Source organism: Chenopodium album, chromosome 6, assembly GCF_948465745.1.
Source record: "Chenopodium album chromosome 6, dcCheAlbu1.1, whole genome shotgun sequence".
Lineage (NCBI taxonomy): Eukaryota > Viridiplantae > Streptophyta > Magnoliopsida > Caryophyllales > Amaranthaceae > Chenopodium > Chenopodium album.
The window spans coordinates 44,368,274-44,377,670 of record NC_137839.1 but is presented as its reverse complement, the minus strand read 5'-3'; positions in this window follow the sequence as shown (position 1 = coordinate 44,377,670).

Here is a 9,397-nt window from a genome sequence, read left to right as displayed (position 1 = left end):
TGTTGAAGGCTTCAACTTGGCCGTTTGCTTGGGGCCGGCCAACAGATGCAAAATAGCTTGAGATCCCCTCATCTCCCAACCGAGTTTTTAGCTGAGGTGTCTCAAACTAAGGACCATTATCAAACACCATAGACATAGGTACCCCATACCGGGTGATAATGTTCTTCCAAATGAAGGAAATTACGTCTGAGGTCTTGATGTTTTTAACCGCCTCAGCCTCCACCCACTTGGTGAAATAATCCACAGCCACAAAGATGTAGCGCTTTCCGCCTGGGGCAGGCGTGTAAGGACCTAGAATGTCCATGCCCCATTTTGCAAACGGGATTGGGCTGTGAATGGCCGTCAGATCAGTAGTCAGACGGTGAATAAGCTTGCCAAATTTTTCTTATTTGTCACATTTCTTCACCAATTCCTTGGCGCCTGCCTCAAGAGTGGGCCAAAAATAACGTCGTCTGGCTCTGACGGCTAGGGACCTGCCGCCTATATGAGAGGCGCAGAATCTCGAGTGCAAGTCTTTGAGAACTTCTTTCCCCTTTTCTGGGGTGACACACTTCAACAAAGGCTTCAGAAACCCCACCTTGAAGAGTTCTCCATTTTTCAACTCGAAGCTTGCAGCTCGCTTTTTCAGGACGGCTGCTTCCTGTGGCGAATCAGGAAGTGTGCCGTCTGAAAGGTAGGCCCGGATGCCATCCATCCAGGTAGAGCTTCGGTCCAGAATTCCAATGGGATCCTCATAGATGCTTCTCTTTTCAAGAACTTCCCAAAAGACTGACCGAGGCGTACACTAGTAGAAAAATTGAAAAAAATAAGGGAAAATGGGCGGGATTTTGTGGGAAGGGTATTGCCACCGGTTTGAACCGAACCGGTGGTCAAATTATTAATTCCACCGGTTCAAAACCGGTGGCTTTGTTTTTAAAAAAAACCGCCCCCTCCCCTTTATAAACCTCTAACCCTAACTAAATCCTCTCTCAGCCTCTCTCTTCCCTCCCCTCTCCTCCTGCTCTCTCTCTCTCGTCTCACTCTCTCCTGCTCTCTCTCTCTCGTCTCACTCTCTCCTGCTCTCTCTCTCGTCTCACCCCTCTCTCGTCTCACTTCTCTTTCCTCCTTTCTCATCTCAAAGCTCTCTCGTCGCCGGCGGTGGTGTTAAAAACTTTTGTGGTTGGTGGTGTTAAAAAATTAATGGTTTTTAAGGTTAAATTCGACCATGAAATTTCTAGATCTAGACTTTTCATGGTCGAATTTGACCTTATTAAACCAAATTCAAACCAATTTCGGTTATAAAGGTATGTTTTTTGGTTTTTTTTTTTTTTTTTTTTTTTAAATTTTCGCTTGTTTTTTGGTTACTGTCGTGGTGGTTCTGGCGTTGGGTAGGGTTTTAGTTGCGGCTGTTGTGGTTGCTGTCGTGGTGGGTGTGGCGTTGGGTAGGGTTTTGGTTTGGTTGTGGGTTCGGTTACGGGTTGTGGTGGGTTTGGGTGATGGGTCGTGGTGGGTTTCGGTGATGGGTCTTGGTGGCTTGGATGCGGTTTGGGTGGGTCTGGGGTTGGAGCTTGTGGTGTTGGGGTGGTGTTGGGTGACGGTTGGTGGTGGTAGGGGGGTCATGTGTTCTGGGCGAGGGTTTGGGCTGGGGTTGGAGCTGGTGGTGTTGGGGTGGTGTGGGGTGGCGGTTGGTGGTGGTAGGGGGTCTTGTGTTCTGGGTGGTGGGTTATGGTAGTTCAATTTATGTTAACAGGGTTCATTTGCTAGCTTGCTCTTGTGCTATCTGCCTTTAATTTTATGTTCTTGTTTTTGTTAAGCAATGACATTTATCAAATATGTAATTTCATGAAGAACTACAGCGAAAAGAAATCAAAATCGTGAGATGATTGAATAATATTACTTTTGTCCTGGTATAGTTTCTATGTGTTGATCTATAATCTTTATTTTTTCTTTGTTGGTTTGGATATAGGTTAATAGATTGTCTTACAAAGAGCAGGAAACTTCTCTTCTGCTGAAACTTAATCGTCTAGAAGAAGTTGCGAAGCTATACAGATTGCTGCTCTCCATGAATCTTGACAATTATAGGTTTTTGGTGTGACTTAGCTTGTATTTAACAGTGACTAGTATTTTTTTTAAGTTTTTTGGACCAAAATTGTAATATTACAGCCTTTTTTAATGAAAATATGTAAGTATATATATATGTTAGTGTTTATATATCAATTTATGTGGAAAAAATGCAAAAAAAAAAAAAAAAAAAAAAAAAAAAAAACTTAATTTTTTGGGCCATTTTTGCCACCGGTTGTGAACAGAACTGGTGCTAAAAACCCCTTTAAAAAAAGCGGGAATGGGTTTTAGCCACCGGTTAACCGGTGGCCATAATAAATATTACCACCGGTTAACCGGTGGCAATAATCATTTTTGCCACCAGTTTTGAACCGGTGGCCTTTCTTGGGGTTATTGCCACCCCCCAAATGACCACCGGTTCAAAACCGATGGCTTAGGGGGGTTTTGAACCGGTGGCTAAGTGGTTTTTTCGCCTAGTGGTATCATGGCAGGCGGAAGACGCCAGCTTTGACAATGCATTCGTCTGGTTGTTTTCCGACCTAGGCACTTGACTCAGACGGAATTCCTCAAGTGCCTTGGTCTCTTCTTTGACTGCCTGAAGATATTTAATCATAGCCGGATGAGTAGCCTCGTAGCTTCCCTCATACTGGCTAACGACCAATTGAGAATTAGAGTAGGCGTCAATTTTCATGGCCCCTGCCGCCTTACACAAGCGAATGCCGGCTAGCAGGGCTTCATATTCCGCCTCATTGTTAGAGGCTTGAAATTTGAAGCGTAGTGCATACTCAAATCTGTCCCCTTCAGGAGACTAGTAAATTACGCCTGCACCACAGCCGTTCTTAGTAGAGCTCCCGTCTACATACACTTTCCAAACCTGATCAAGATTATCCGGAGCCACCGGACGGGTCATTTCAACAATGAAGTCGGCAAACGCCTGACCTTTCACTGCCTTTCTTGGTTCGTAAGTGATTTCAAGACTTTGCATTTCAATAGCCCATTTCAACATTCTCCCGGATGAGTCCAAGGTAGACATTGGCCGCTTGAGTGGCTGGTCGGTGTAAATCACCACCGGGTGTGCCAGAAAGTAGGGCTTCAATTTTTTGAAAGCCATATACAGAGCAAGGCCAAATTTTTCAACCGTGGGATACCGGAGTTCAGCATTTTTAAGAACATGGCTAATGAAGTAAACCGGGAGCTGCACGCCGTCTCGCTCTGCAAGGAGAACGGCACTGAGGGCATGATCTGAGACGGCTAAGTACATGTACAACGTCTCCCTAGGTAAAGGACTGACCAACCTAGGTAGAGAATGTAAATGCTCTTTCAACCTCTGGAATGCCGCCTCAGCATCCTCCCCCCATTCAAATCTGGTTTTCTTCCTGATTGCTTGGAAGAAGTAGAGGCACTTGTCGCCTGACCGGCTGAGGAACCTCCCAAGGGTGGCCAGACAGCCGGTGAGTCTCTGCACTTCCTTGACAGAACGGGGTGACTTCATGTCTATCACCGCCTGTATCTTTTTTAGGGTTAGCCTCTATCCCCCTTTGATCAATCAGGAATCCGAGAAACTTCCCTGACTCAACACCAAAGACGCATTTCTTAGGATTTAACATAACCTTATGCCGCATAAGGGTGGTGAATGTTTCTCGGAGATCAGCAAGGTGATCCGTCTGTAGCTTGGATTTGACTATCATGTCATCAATGTACGCCTCCACATTCCTCCCAATCTGATTAAAGAAGACCGTATTAATTATCCGTTGGAAAGTGGCAGGCGCATATTTCAAGCCAAACGACATCACAGTATAACAGAATAAACCCTGATCAGTGACGAAGGCCGTCTTCTCTTGATCTTTCTTCCACAGGGGTATCTGATGGAAGCCGGAGTAGGCATCCATAAAGCTCATCAAGGCGTGACCGGCTGTAGAGTCGACCAGACTGTCGATCTTTGGAAGCGAGTTACTGTCCTTTGGACACGCCTTGTAGAGGTCTGTGTAATCAACACACATGCGCCAGGTCCCATTCGGTTTCTTAACAAGGACCACATTGGCCACCCAGTCGGGAAAATTACAAGGCCGGATGAACCTGGCGTCTAGCAGCTTTTTGACTTCGGCAGCTGCCGCCTGACTTCTTTCCTCGTCGTGGTTTCTTTTCTTTTGCCGGATGGGCTTCTTTTTGGGGTCCACGGCGAGTTTGTGGACAGCGAGATCCGGGCTGACGCCTGGCATCTCTTCCACTTCAAAGGCAAAAATGTCTTTGAATTCCTTCAGCAGAAGGTGCAAACTTGCACCCAAAGTAGCATGAGAAACCGTCCCAACCTTCACAGTACGTTCTGGACGGCTTTCATCCATAACGAGATCAATACTTTCACCAGCCGGTTAACGGCGGAGCTCCTCTGACCGTTCACCGGTCAGTGATTGCTATTTTTTCTCTTTCTTAACCTCCACCAGCAGAGGTGCCTTTCTTTTCTTCCCGGCTGCTGGTGGGACAGGCGCAGGGTCGGTATCCTTGACATTGTTAAGGTCTATTGGTTCCTGGCCGTCTGGGGCCACAGGGTCTCTGACGGCTGAGAGATAACACTCTCGGACCGTCTTCTGATCCCCATTCAGGGAACCCACAGTGCCGTCATCCCTCTCATACTTGATGAGCATGAGGGATGGGATTATTACTGCCTTGGCTACATTGAGGGTCGGCCGGCCAAGGATAATGTTGTAGGTGGTCGACTCCTCAACGACCAAGAATCTGACGACAATATGTCATCCTTGGCCCTTCTCTCCCAGCCGGATGGGTAAGTCAATTCTTCCGGCTGGGTAGACCATCCTACCCCCGAAACCAACCAAGGGGTGGGTGACCGGATGCGTGCTACTGACGTTATATTTCAGCTTTTGCAAGCACCGGAGGCTGATGATGTCTGATGAGCTGCCGATGTCAATAAGGATTCTTCCAACCAGTTGGTTGGAAACCTTACATTCAATGACAACCGGGTCATCATGCGAACGGCGGACGCTGCCCCTATCCTTCTCAGTAATCAAGACGTCTGGGAAGGAGGTGCTTGCAGACGCCTGCTCGTCATCATCCTTGTCCATCTTTCGAAGATGGCTCTTGGTGCCCCGGATGGTAGGGCCACCACAGGAGAACCCGCCTGCTATTGTGTAGACCGGCTCCTTATCGGTATCCGAGCTACTAGCAGGCTGGGGGGTAGTCTTGGAGGACTGACCCTTGTTTTTCTTTTTTGCCCCGGCTGGGGACTTAGAAATGTAGGACTTCAACAGCCCTTTGTCAGCCAGACGGTCCAACGCTCGCTGAACACTGAAGCAGTCGTTGGTGTCATGGCCGACCTCCTCATGGAACTGACAGAATTTATTTTTGTTCCGTGACTGGACAAAACTCTTCATAAGATCCGGCTTCTTAATGGACAGCCGACCCTTTACCTCCATGAGGATGGAGTTGCAGTCTTTGTTAAACTCGTACTTGGGGACGTACGGTTTAAACTCTTTCTTTTTCTTCTGGGACGGCTAGTCAGAGTTAGTAACCGCCCAGACTTATTTTCTTTTCTTGCTCTCTTCTTTGTTTTTGGCCGGCTGAGCAGACCAGTTGTCTTTCTGTTTGTCGGACTTCTTGGAGTCCGACTGGTTACTTGGAGATCGGTAGCTTGGATGTAACTTTCCGCCTCCCTCAGGGCCGCCTATAAGGTGAAAGCCCCTTTTCTGACTAGGTCGAACTTAAAGGTCGACCCGTCTCTCAGACCTTTGAAAAAGTCCGTAAAAGCTACTTCGTCAGACAGTCCTTGAATCTTAATTCTTATCAGATTGAACCGCCTGACATATGAGCGCAGCCCTTCTCTCTCTCCCTGCTTAACAGTGCTCAAATCAAGGCTTGTTTTCTTAGAAGGGATGTTCATTGAGAAGTTGGAAGCAAACAGGAAGGCGAGCTTCCTGAAGCTATCGATGGACCCGGCTGCCAAATTGTCAAACCATTGTTGGGCAATGCCCTTCAATGTAGCCGGGAAACACCGACACCAAGTGGCATCAACCAACCCCTGCAGATACATGAGGTTAGTGTAAGCCATGAGGTGGTCTTCTGGGTTAGTGGTACCATCATAGGTACCAACCAACACATTCTTAACCTTGGCCGGCTGGGCCGCCTCGGTTATCTCCCGGGTGAACGCAGAAGGTTGTTCACCCAGGCGCAGCAGACGAAGCTGCCAGTCCAATGGATGGACATTTTGATATACGCCTGACCTCCAAAGAGGGTTGGCTGCATGAAATGAGGGGGATACTGGCCGTAGACCTGAGTAGGCACATACGGTACAGCTCCAATCATATGAGGGCCAGAATGGACGGTATTACCGCCTGTCCGACTCTCATGCAAGGAAGTGCATTCCCGGCAGAGTTATTGTTGAAGCTGTCTGGAAAGTTCGACGTTGAAGCCGACTCAGACAGCGATTGGTTTTTCTTCCGGTTAATGATCTCCCGGGCATCAAGAGTTGATTTTTTACTTCTCACCGGCTGCTGAGTCCGGCGAGTGTTATTGGTGTTCTTCCCAGGAAGGAGAATTTTTTACCAATCAATGGTCCCGGCTGCCTTCTCCTTTGGATGAGGAGTGGGCTGCCGGTCTCTGACTAACTTCCCCTTCTCTGGAGGAGTCTTCTTCGCCGACTGACCTTTACTTGGGCTAGCCCAGCTTTTGGTGATCAGCTCTTTAATTTCACCCTTGAAACTTGTCAAGAATCTCATGAGTTCGTCTCGGGTGACAAGGGCTGATCCAGCGGCCGTTTAGGTTTCCCCTTCCGGCTGCCCAGTGGGTCTGCTCGGACCCGCCTGGGAGGCACCCCGCTCCAGAGTCTCTCTGGGCCGGATGCGCTTGATTCTAAGAGAGAGCCGTCTTCGGCTGTAAAGGTTTCGACCTGAGGATCTTCATCCTCCTGGTCTGTAAAGACCTCTGGGTCTTCGCCCAGACGGTTAGGAGGTGGTACAGACTCTTGAACCATCTTCGAGGTACTCTCCCCACAGACGGCGTGTCCCTCGGGAGAGTTACCACACGAAGACATATCCGAGGTGAGCTGTACCTGCAAAACAAACGGAGACACCAGTTGGGTAGTGCTCCGCCTCCGACGCACAAGTTAGAAACTTGAAGGGAGAAAAAGGTGCGGAAATTTAGGTAAGGATCTGCTCGGATTCCAAGCTCAGGATGTCTCTATCAAAGAGTGAAATGTGTAATAAAATGATAAAACGTGCCCTCAAAATGAGGGACATCTCCCTATTTATAGGGTCCTTGGGAATTGTACCCCTGATTAGGTCACTGAACCCTAATCATTGGTGGGTCGCGCCGCTTTGCGGCTTTATCGGGATTTGGGCCTGAAGGCCGCCTTTTTTTCCTTAATTTCTGGAGTGACACGTGTCAGGTAGGGATTGGTCCACTTTGGGCCATCCTGAGGCTGACACGTGTCATCCTCTGATTGGACCATGTGGTGGGGTAAAATTACCCTAAACAACACCTTTACTTGTAAAAGCGTTATATAATTTCAAAGGATCAATCTAGATTCTTTAGCGTGTTAAGACTAGGGGAAACTTTTTCTAGCTTTAATAGCTATTTGTTTCAAACACTTAGCAAACCAAGGACTGTTTCGACATCCTTAAACCTTACTGAAAGATTCTCTAACTTTGGAGAACTTCCCAGAATGAGTCTCGGATTTTTCCTTGACTACTTTGATCATCGTCTATTCTAGACTCGATCAAAGTGGGGGCTAACTGTAGACATCTACTTTTAGCCTCCTGTTTCGACAGGAAGTGCAATGACGATAAATAAAACCATTTTCGTGTTGGATCAAAGTAAAGATTGCTTATGGATAACTGGTTAAGCCATAAAACACAAAAGACTAGCCCAGATAAAAGAACAAAGGCCCACAAGGTCCAAATTAACTAAACCCGATCATAATTAGGCTTAAGCCCATGTTTAAAACCTTATAATGACGGATTTAGGAGCGTCTAGGTTAAAATAAAAGCTTTCGCGGAAAATATCGCGCGGATCTCACAAAGTTGCACTCAGCAGTCGCGCGCAACTTATTAAGTTGCGCGCGGCAGGCCGCACAACTTTCAGAGATGCGCTCGTGTAAGATTCTGAATATTAAAATACTGAAAAATCGAATCTTACCATAGAGCTAAGCGCAAGAAAAATAGTTGCGCGCGTATACTCTAAACCCTAAACCTAATCATTCCCTATAAATAAGACCCTAATCCGAGGCTTCAACACAGAGAAAATTAACCTAAACGCTGGCAGAATACTTGTGAACTTGTGTATCCAAACCCTCTTGTCCTAAATACTCACCCTTTTCGATATTTTGTTACTACAGTGGAGGTTCCCCAACAAGAAGGATTCCATAAGTGTTCTAAACGGAGATCTAGAAAAGAGAAGTGGTAAATTCCCGAGCACTTAGTTAAATCACCATTATTTTGATCGCCTTAAAATAATAAATTAATTGATTTAACATGGTATTCTTTCGTTAATCAAGATTAGAATTGAATAAAATAATTGTTAGTTGATCACCTATGTCAAGGCGAATACTGTTTATTTTATTGTTCTTTTCACGAATTTGATTAAATAAGAATAAAGACCTTACGATGTAATTCCTATATGAATTAATGTGTGTAAATAAAATCAATTAACATAGTTTTTAGGTATCACGTTGCATATATTGTTTGGTAATGAAATTGTGCAAAGGAAGCGCTAGTAGAGGCTGCACTAGGGCTAGGATCGCGATTCCCCTCTAAAGGGAACGTTATCTTAGTACCCTCGCTCCCAAACACATTTCTGGTTTTCTAGACCAATTTGGGCATGGGTAACTTATGATTTATGCTAAATATCCCTTGAACTCTACTTGGGAGAAATGCATGAACGAGGTTTATGAGTTTTTCCTAAAACTCATTGGCGACTCCTACTTGTTTCTTACAAAAAAGCGTATCTGATAGAATCATATCTAATTCAAAGGTCTCCCAAACATTAAGGAATTCAAATCCTAATACACCCTAACTAGTTTAAAGTCCTAGGCTTTAAGGGGCCATGGGCATCAGGAGAAGGATCCCTTACGATTGGAACACCCACCTTACAATATTCCTAATTTTTTCATATATCTCCATCTACATCATCATTCCATTCTCTACATGCTTTCTCCATATCACAACCTTCATTCTTCCTATCTTCTTCCATCCTTGCATGTTGAATAGAGTTTGAGTCAAATAATTAACAATAAATATCCCTAATTTCCCTTTCCACAGTACTTGGTCAAGAAAAGAAGGGAGATTAATCAAGGAAAAGACCTTTGTTCAAGTCTTAATTTTTGATAAACCAATTTGTCAAAAGAGGAAAG